This window comes from Gymnoscopelus microlampas (genome assembly GCF_963454915.1).
Source record: "Gymnoscopelus microlampas genome assembly, chromosome: 17".
In the NCBI taxonomy this organism is placed as follows: Eukaryota; Metazoa; Chordata; class Actinopteri; order Myctophiformes; family Myctophidae; genus Gymnoscopelus; species Gymnoscopelus microlampas.
In genome coordinates, this window is record NC_139954.1 from 17,291,160 (window position 1) to 17,301,771 (window position 10,612).

Below are 10,612 nucleotides of genomic sequence, written 5' to 3' on the forward strand. Positions count from 1 at the left end.
CTATGACTTTTACAGTGACAGCTAACTGTTATGGCAAAAAGTCTGCTTTTTAAGCAATATGAACACATTTGGTCAGTTTGAGCTTTCATTTCTATGTTGTCAATATGGCTGCAGTCATAAATCATGTATGGTATTACATTTTTGATCTATAGTTGTGGGGATGATTGCAGTGAAAAATCTGAGAAAAAGCCCACAATGTATCTTAATAAACTAACTACAATATAAACAGACACATGCACACTCCAAGACTTGCCAAAAACTTCAACTTTAGGGCTATACAAATTAACATAGTGGTATGCATTCAAGTAACATAACAAAATATAGACTACTTAGTGACAAACAGAGTAAAAGCGGATTTGAGGTTGCCTACAAAAGGTTCATTTTGACCTCTATGGTGCTGTCTTGCCTGCTTCTAAAGCCAATGATACTATGGTACAATGCTATTCACTGTCACTGTTGTCACGTGTTGCACTGATCCTGCTGCATCTTGTCTCCAGTCCCTGGCAACGGCATCCTAAGTAGCATGGAATTTCCTTCTTTGCACAGGAACAGTTTTTCTGGCAGCCTTTGATACAGCTGCATGATATTGCCTTGTTCATTGACACAGGCCAGGCTGGCTCGGTAGATGCAAGGGGGACTGCATTGCTATCCAGGCGAGGCGTCCAGAGATGGCAGTCCTAGGAGAGCAGCTGCTGCTTTTTCAGGAATCATTGAATGGGCAACCAACTGCAGTCCTCTGGGCAACCTTCCTGGAGATGTCAGATATTCTCCAAAGGTTTATCTACTACAATCGGGAAGGTGACTGGACAGGACATCTCTGTGAATCAGCAAGAATGCTACCCTACCTCACTGCAGCAGGCCACTACAAGTACGGGCAGCAATCTTTACCTCTGTATTTGGCTGAGATGAAGAAACTACCAGAAACAGCTTCAGAGGTACATGAAGCACTGATGTTAGGTGTATTTGTTGGCAGACGAGCAGATGGCAGCCACAACAGTGTTGCTCTTGACATGCTACTGGAGCAGACCTATAATGCTGATGCCAAGGAAGCAAGCGGTCTGGATGGCATTACACTCAGCCCTGCTGCCCGGACAAAATGGGTCTACACAAAACCACTCACTGCAGCTATCTCTGCAGAGCTCAAGTCTATGCTCCACCTCCACTCCTCCAACCCACACCATGAGTCTGGACAGAGTCGTTTAACCCGGGATGCAGAGATGGTAGTCAAGGTCATGGCAGCAGTGGAGACTAACCCATTTACAGTGAGCACATCATCCATGATCAACATATCTACAGGACAGTGTGCTGATTCCACAGTCAAGGACGACTTGATGAGTGTGAAAGAACTGGGTCTGAAGGTACTGTGTGAATCACTGTCCAGTGATCAGAAGAAGACAAGCATAATGAAGCTTAACACTTTCCACACTCAAAACACAAAATCCAAAAAATCGAAGGGGAAAACCTCAGCATTTGGCAAGAGCAATGAAATTACTGCCCTCCTGCGCATGACCCAAATCATAGCCAGTGGTGGAGAACTCAACTTTGTTGACTTTATAGGCAACCACGAGTGCAGTGACTTCCCCCCCTTCCCTCTTCCAGGAAGATGGCAGGATGAGAACAGGTACCAAGGCAAGCCTTGTGAAGGTCCTGAAAGAGGAGACCAAAGTTGCATGCATCCCTGACCTGCCTACAGAAGAGCAGCAGTAGTTATTGATGCCATGTATGCCATACGCCATTGGTCGTTCCTGAAAGGTGAAGCATTTGGAACAATCGCTGGACGATACCAACGTCTGCTGTTGAATGATGTGCCTGCTGGCACAGAGATCATTCACTTCTGTTGTGACCGGTACAGTGGACCTAGTCTTAAGACAGCTGAGCAAGAACACATATGCTCGACCAAAACCTTCCAAAGAATATGAAGTCAGTATGCATTACACAGCTCCAGATCCTCGGGAGCTTTTTGCTGTGTCAGCTAACAAGGCAAACCTATTGAGTTTCCTCTGTGACGAATGGTGTGAAAATGAGAAACTTAAGTCGGCCCTTGTTCCAACACATCTTTACCTGGGTGGGGGGTTTAAAGAAGAGACAATGAGTGTGGTGATCAAGGAGGGGTCTATTGAAGATGTCCCTGCACTAGAATCCACACAACAGGAGGCTGATACAAGAATAATACTCCACACCCTGTACAGTGTCCAGAATGACAAAGTTGACAGAGTTGTCATCCATGCCAATGACACAGACATCATCATCATGTGCCTTTACTATAAAGCAACCCATCTCAGATGCCTTCCAGAGCTGTGGGTGAGAACAGAGCAAAATTCCTACCTTCCTATCCATCAAATGGTATCAGCACTGGGGCTCGCACGGTGTCGTGCCCTGCCCTTTATCCATAGTTTAAGTGGCAGAGATACCACCAGCTATCCCTTCTTCACTGGGAAGAAGGCAAGGTTCAAGGCCAGCATGTGTCTGGATCTCCCTGCACTTGAGGAGCTTGGTGAAAACTCTTCTGATTCCCTCTCAGATGACGTCATCAATCAGGCACAAGACCTCACAATTGCTGTATATACATCCAAAGCGGACCACCCGGAGGATTTTGACCTGAGTAAGCTTAGAGTGTACAAGTTCCTCAATAATAGATCAACCCTCTTAAAGCTGCTGCCCCCGACAGAGAATGCCTTTGACCTGCACCTGAGAAGAGCTGCTCTAGCAACCATAATAGATAAATGTGCACACATCGCCAAGCCGGATATTCCCTCTTTCGCAGAGTATGGATGGTCTCTCAGTGCTAGCAATGCAGTCCCCCTTGCATCTACCGAGCCAGCCTGGCCTGTGTCAATGAACAAGGCAATATCATGCAGCTGTATCAAAGGCTGCCAGAAAAACTGTTCCTGTGCAAAGAAGGAAATTCCATGCTACTTAGGATGCCGTTGCCAGGGACTGGAGACACGATGCAGCAGGATCAGTGCAACACGTGACAACAGTGACAGTGAATAGCATTGTACCATAGTATCATTGGCTTTAGAAGCAGGCAAGACAGCACCATAGAGGTCAAAATGAACCTTTTGTAGGCAACCTCAAATCCGCTTTTACTCTGTTTGTCACTAAGTAGTCTATATTTTGTTATGTTACTTGAATGCATACCACTATGTTAATTTGTATAGCCCTAAAGTTGAAGTTTTTGGCAAGTCTTGGAGTGTGCATGTGTCTGTTTATATTGTAGTTAGTTTATTAAAATGATACATAAGATACATTGTGGGCTTTTTCTCAGATTTTTCATGCAATCATCCCCACAACTATAGATAGAATCTGAGCAAAAATGTAATATTATAACATACATTATTCATGACTGCAGCCATATTGACAACATAGAAATGAAAGCTCAAACTGACCAAATGTGTTCATATTGCTTAAAAAGCAGACTTTTTGCCATAACAGTTAGCTGTCACTGTAAAAGTCATAGTCAAACTCATTTTCGAGTGGCGTCCATCTTGGAAATATGCAAAGTAAAGGTCTAGACACACCTAATCATAAAGATAAGTATTCCATTGAGTTTCTCATGCTCTGAAACCATGAAATAGACACCAAGTTTGCATTTTTAGCCCATCTGGTTCAAAAGTTATCGCCAAAGCTATTTTCTGATAGGGGCCAATATTGAGGCGGCCATATTGGATTTCCAGCAAAAAATTGACCGGGTTGTCCATTGTGATCCTACTGGGTCATAGATATTATTTCTGGTGGCCAACCTTTGATGGCAGGGCAAATGCAGCACACCCCCCTTTGCCCCCTGGGTAATCCTGATTCATAAGAATGCAGAATGCATCATCAAATTAGTGGCAACCAGTCACCACCACATATCAAAGAAATGTATTCTTATATTTTTTTGTAATTTGAAAAAGTATTAATCATACAAATGTTTCTAGTTTCCTAACTTCTAATCCTTACCTCAACCAGGTATTACAAATGCTGTTGCACTGTGTGAACTATATTGTTCAAAATATAACCCTCAAGAATGAAATCAAGTCATTTTGAGGTAGAAACAAGATTTCAGTCAGTGTTGTATTGGCCTCTTAAAGATATTTCAATGAGTAAATTACACTGAGTGGGCTATAATCTATGAAGTAACCCTGTGCAGGCACTTGAGCACTGCGCCACCCGAGCGCCCTTTAAAGTTATTTCAATGGGGGCTGTAATCGTTAAATTTTATATTTTAAAGGTTAAAATATTGCTTTCTTTATAACCCCCCAAAATGAAATCAAACCATTTTAAGCCAGAAAAAAAACACTTTCAATTAGAAGCTTTTGACAGGTGTAAAACTGGGCTGAATTTAGGTGTGTTTCTGATTGGGAACTCACATGTTTTTAACACAGGCGTTCCCAATCGTTGAGCTGTCTGCTCCATAAGCTAGACAGAACTAACAAGCTACAAGCTCATAGCGCGGCACCGAGTGCCGCGCTATGAGCTTGTAGATCTGCTATGAAGATACATTCTTCTTCTTATTGTTTTCATCATAGTGAGATGAAATAGACGAAAGTTGAGTCATTGTGCTACAGCAACGAAAAATGTAAATACATAAAAAGTCAACTACGCCGCAGCACTGAGACTGTTCTTATAAAAGTATTAAATCACATTTATTTTGTTACATACAAAAGTGTCTTAGACTGGAAAACTAGGTGGAATTCTTTAAACATCCTTTAACTGGTTGGACCACTTCAACCCTAAATACTTCCCCCAGGGGCCAATACCAGACCCCCTCCCTTTCTTCCACTTCAACAAATCTCTTCAGCAAAGATTTCTGATGATTGCTGAATACAGTCTAACGCATTTAGACCGGGAACCCCTACAAGTAACTATACCTTTCAAACCAGGAACCCCTTTTGGAGTTGTTGTTGCTATGTACAGCATATACAAACATGGCTTTTTTGTAATTTTGGAATAAATATTTGAAGTTTTTCTGAAAACTTTAGAGGTTTAGAAGCAGTTTTTAGAATCGGCCTCAGGTCTAAATGGGCTAGTCTAGATTGTTTATAGACATTGTACTGTGAACAGCCTGCAGGTATTGTTTGTGTTATTATAATCTCTCAAGAACAGATTCTGCTCTCCGCTTTAATCTGTCGGGGGGGTTTGTCATAACGTGTACGCACTGGCCTACAAGTGGGCATGCCTTCAGATCAGGAAGCAGGCCGCGCTTTACCCAATCAAATGTAGTGGCCGGGATTTACTGTCTGCTCTCGCTTCCCACTGAAAACAAACCGAAACTCATTTAACAATCGGAGCAGACAAAACCACGGAAAGATATTCACATTTTAACTTGCTCTTTCATCATATAAACAAGTGGGCTTATAACCAAAACGATCCATGTTCTCTGGGAGAAGTGGTGTTAGTGTTCATAAGAAAACATAAGCGCACCACCGGAAGTGGAGCGCTGAGGCAGACCAAAAACCCTGTGCTCCATTTAGCTCCCCCCAGAGCCAAGTGAATGAGTAAAAACAGCAGAGGGCGCTGTTTTTCCTTTTTATTTGGCGATGAGTTCCCAGATTGGTGTTATTATGATTAGGAGGACTGTGATGTGGAGAGAACTGGGCCTATGAGAAAACTGAGCAGGGCCATGGTCCATAGAAATATATTCTCTGCTTTCACTTGGTAGTAAGAAGCTATATTTTGTAAGCTAATCTCCCTTCTACGTATCTGCATAGTATTTCAAGTATATATTTATTAATTTGTGTTTTAATGTATACAGTGTGTGCGAGCATATGTGCGCACATGTGTGTGATTTCAAGGTATGTTGTTGTTGCAGACATGATTCCTATATCTTTTAGTTTTCATCATAGTGAGATAAAATGGATGAAAGTTGTGTCGTCATCTTGTTTTTTGTTTTCGCTCGGGTCTAGTCGGCTGCACTCGGCTGAAAAGGACCCGTATGAGAGTAGACGGTAGACGACCGTACACCGACCGTCACGCATGCGCGGGACTCTCAATTATATATTAGGATATGTAAACCTCCCATTCCTGGTCAAATCATTGAAAAAAAAAAGTTCTTTGCACAAAACAGTGGTTGTTTCAACCATACCACATTACAGAGACTATTATCATAAAACTATGAAATCACATTAATTTTAAATACATACAATGTAATGGTGAAGTGTCCTAGTTCTGTTGTGTTTGACACAGTTGACATGTTGGTGGTGGAACTAGGTGGACTTATTTGTATAGCCCTTAACACATGAGCAAAAAACATTGTCTCAATGCAACATGTTGTGAGCTTGTAGATCAGCAGTTTTCGCTGAAGAGATTTGTTGGAGAGGGAAAAAAGGAGTGGGCCTGGTATTGGCCCCTGGGGTTCACCTGTGGACGAAGTATGTAGGCCAGGGTTGAAGTGGTTCAACCAGTTAAGGGCTGTGCAGAGAATTCCACCTAGTTTTCCAATCTGTTCACTAACATCTTGAGTGCTAAGAAGGCCAAATATATTTTTAAGGATTTTATTTATATTATTTTATTATTTTTATTATTATTATTTTTATTATTATTAAAAATGTTATATTTTATTATTTTGATATCAGACCATTTACTTTTTGTATTACTAAAGTCCAAAATAGGAACCTTTGACTAACTGTGTGGTATAAATTTACCGTGGACCATGTCCAATATGTCCAATAGTGGCACCATCAACCAAGCAACTCAAGAGGATCTTCTTTCATGTATCTTCAGATGTCCAGCTCAACATTGTGTAGCCATGCCCTCGTCACTGGTCCTACGTCGAAGAGGCAGGCTTATGAGGGTGGTCCATATACCGATGATTTGAAACATTCGAACTGCAGTGGGCACAGCCGCACACATTTTGGAGAGCTTGTTTTAGACTGCTATCATGCTCACAGAGCCTCTCTGTGAGGAATCTTCTTGCAGCTATAATTATTCTCAAATAGCCTACCGTGATGTTGTGAAACCATAGCGTCATTGTGCCATGCCCTGTGTCTGTCTTTTTATCCACAGTAATCATATTACTGGACATTTTGCTGATACGCATGAGTCACACAACATTCAGAAGTCTTCCTCACACCAAATTCTCAAAAATCCAAAACATTGGAAATCAAAAGAGGCACCTGGCAGGCGGCTGGCAGAGTACACTTCAACACCAGCAAGTTTTCTGGAGGGTCTATAAAGCACATCCAAGCATTCCACGAAAATGCAATGATTTTAAACTAACCATGGTTACAACTGATGTGCTTAAAAAATAGTGCCCATCCCCCGCAGCCGCCTCTACTGCTCCAATCATTGCCCACATAACAAACCCTTCCATCAGCCAGGGTCACATCAAATGTGAGGTGGACTCGGGCAAATACTGCGGCATGGTCATGTTGGACCTCGAAAAGGCATTTCACACTGTAAATCACTCTATACTGATTGATAAGTTGAAGGCAATCAGTTTTGATAGTACATCCGTGAACTGGATGAAATCCTATCTGGAGGGGAGAGAAAAGGTGGTGGATGTGAACGGAACCCTGTCCTCCCCCGTCCCATTGAGCTACAGCGTTCCTCAAGGAAGCATACTAGGGCCTTTACTGTTCCTAATGTACGCTAACGACATGACATCAGCATGTGACTGCAATTTGTTCTTGTTTGCGGATAACTCTGCACTCCTGGTCAAAGTCCTTAGCTCTGAGCTCGGTAAAATCTGCTGACGAGGGTCTATTGGTCATTCCTTGTACCAGGTTGGGCGACCATAGCTGAATGGTTAGAGAGCCTGCCTGGGAAACTGAAATTCCCCCGCTGGACGAAAAAAAGTCAAGAACAAAAAGGTTATTACTAAAGGTGAGACTGTATTTCCCACACTCTGGAATGTCATTCCACAGGTCTTGAGAGCTTCAGGCTCTGAACATTTTTTACAAATGACATTTTTAACAAATGACAAATGGAAAAAAAGAAAGGTTAATTACTAAAGGCGACAGAGCCTTCCTGTCTCCGTCACCTTTCACAGACTCTGGAATGCCCTTCCACAGGTTTTGAGAGCTGCAGCCACAGTGGACATTTTTAAGAACCACCTAAAAACAATGCGTGTTTAAACAAGCATTTGTGGAATGTCTTACATTTTCTTTCCTCCTGGTGTGTAATATGTCTGCTGTTTTGCTTCCTGGAGTTAATTATACTATTTGTGATTTTGTTGTTTTTAACCATTTCAATGCTTCATGCTGTGTTTTTATTTCTGCTGTATGTGTAGCCGGTCAGAGCTGAGTCTCAGGGGCCACTGTAGGCTGGCTGCATTATCCACCTCCTCATTGTCAATCAGTGTTGATTATTTAAATGCCATATGCCATCCACCAATATGAGCTGCTTGGTGGTGGCTGACTGTGGGTCTTGCGACCTGGGTCTGTTGCTGTGTTTTAATTTATTCTGGTGCCAGGGTGAGTAACATGTTGTATGGATGCTCTTATCATGTTCCTTATATTTATATTCTGGTATTCATAACAATCTGTTGTTGACATGCCTCACTGATTTCATGTGTCAAGTGTGACCAGAGAGTATGAGAACATGCAGAGAATGCAAACACAACTTGTTGAGATATACTTTTGGTTGTATGTAATAAATGTTTGTACTTTATATCCCCTCCCTTTGATATCACCACTTCTGCTTTGTTTAGCTTAAGTAAAGTGAGTTCTCACTTGTTTGTGTTTGAGCTATTTCTTAATGTGATTATAACATTAACATGTTTGTCTTACCCCAAATACAGAGTCCTGTAACCAGAGACCAAGGGAGCCAAGTGGTGCAACTGACCTACAAGGGGTTCCACAATAGGGCCCTATCTTGCGCAAGGGGTGTTTCCGTGGCTCAGTTGCTATCTTGCAACACCAGCCATATCCCTAAAACAGTGTGCCATGTGCCATAAGGGCCGGCTGCGCAATATATGCCTTATACCCAGTGCTATTTACACTCTCTCCCTCTCTGCCCATGGAAGAGGCAGTCCGACATTGATTGGCTTGAAATAAAATAATATTTGATACACAGAATTATCACTCACACATTGCTGGTTATAGAGAACTTAAAATGACAGGAATCGCTTGTGTTCTGGATTCATTAAACTGAATTGTCTGGTGTGGTTATAGGCTAGTAAACCAGATCAAACCACATTTTATTTGTCTATGATAAGCTTAACTGCAACTGCTGATAAAAACACAACTTATTGACACAAGGAATTAATAGTCACACGTTTGTGGATGACAGTAAAATTGTAATGACAATCACATTTCTATGGGAAAATGAATGGGCTCTGGATCGGTGGAACCACAAAATGGCTGCCACTGCTATGCCCTATTGGGTCTCCCGTGTCTCCATCTCTTCAGTAAACAGGAAATAAATTGTCATCCCCGAATACACATTTCATCCAGTCAGGAGAGAGAACTCATACAGGATAAAAAAAAGTTAAATTGGAAGTAATGGGGAAAAAATATATAAATAAGCAGACACAATTGGAATCACAATACTATAAAATTGAAGCTGATGAATGGGTTCTCTTTCCTGATTAAATTAAATTGGTGACCCACCTGCATGAAACAGTTGTTTTATTACCCTTTCCTTTAGACGCCTGGGGAAACCTGCTCACTTGTACAACACTGACACCTTGTGGCCGTTATTGGATAATAGCCAGCTGCATGTCCTGAACCACTAAATGACGTCCATTCAACACAACTCCTGCCTTGGCACTTTGACTTGTTTACTATACTGCGTTAGTTTGCAGCCTGCTGTGTTGTTGAGCAATCCAGAGGGAGGGAATGCCACCCACCCAGGGTGACCCATCTAAAGTGGACTTGGTCATTAGCGTTTGAGAACATCCCTCCCTTGTTGCAGTGGCGGAAAAAGTAGGCTACTCGCATGTTTTACTTAAGTAAAAGTATCAATACTGAAATGTAGACACACTCTCTTCCAAGTAAAAGTCCAGAATTTTAAATTTACTTGAGTAAAAGTACAAAAGTATTGGTATCAAAATATACATAAAGTACTAAAATGTTTGAAAATAGCAAATTTACAAGCTCTAATTGTACTTAAGTACAGTACTTCAGTGAATGTACTTAGTTAAGGCTTAGTTAGACTTGTATGGCCATGCTCGGATGCATGTTGCATGTCGATGCAGTGCGGGCTAATGCTTAAGAAAATGCTGGGTGCTGGATAAAGTTATGGACTAAAGCAGTGGTTCGCAAACTTTTTCATGCCAAGGAAAGGACCCCCAAATTGACACTTAGCCCGCCGACCCCCATTCGAAAAGATACGCCAGGGACCCCCATGCCATGCATAAGAGATGATTTTTACTGTTATAACAGTGATTGTCAATCATTATTTCAAGGACCCCCAATTTGATATGCCTGCTCATGCATGGACCCCCGTTTGATGGTATTTTGTTTAATCTACTCTGTAAAATCAGTGTTAATTTAACTCAGAGAGTGTACAAATGTACATTTGTACACACTCTGAGTTACAGACCCATTTAACTAAGGGTCCATTTGGTTCCTGGGTGCATTTCGCCTTTCCGACGTTAACGAACCCTATACCTAACCCTAACCCTAACCGCACGCGGAAGCCACTAGTCGGAGTGGCGAGATGTCGGTATGGAAGGAGCACCCCTTGG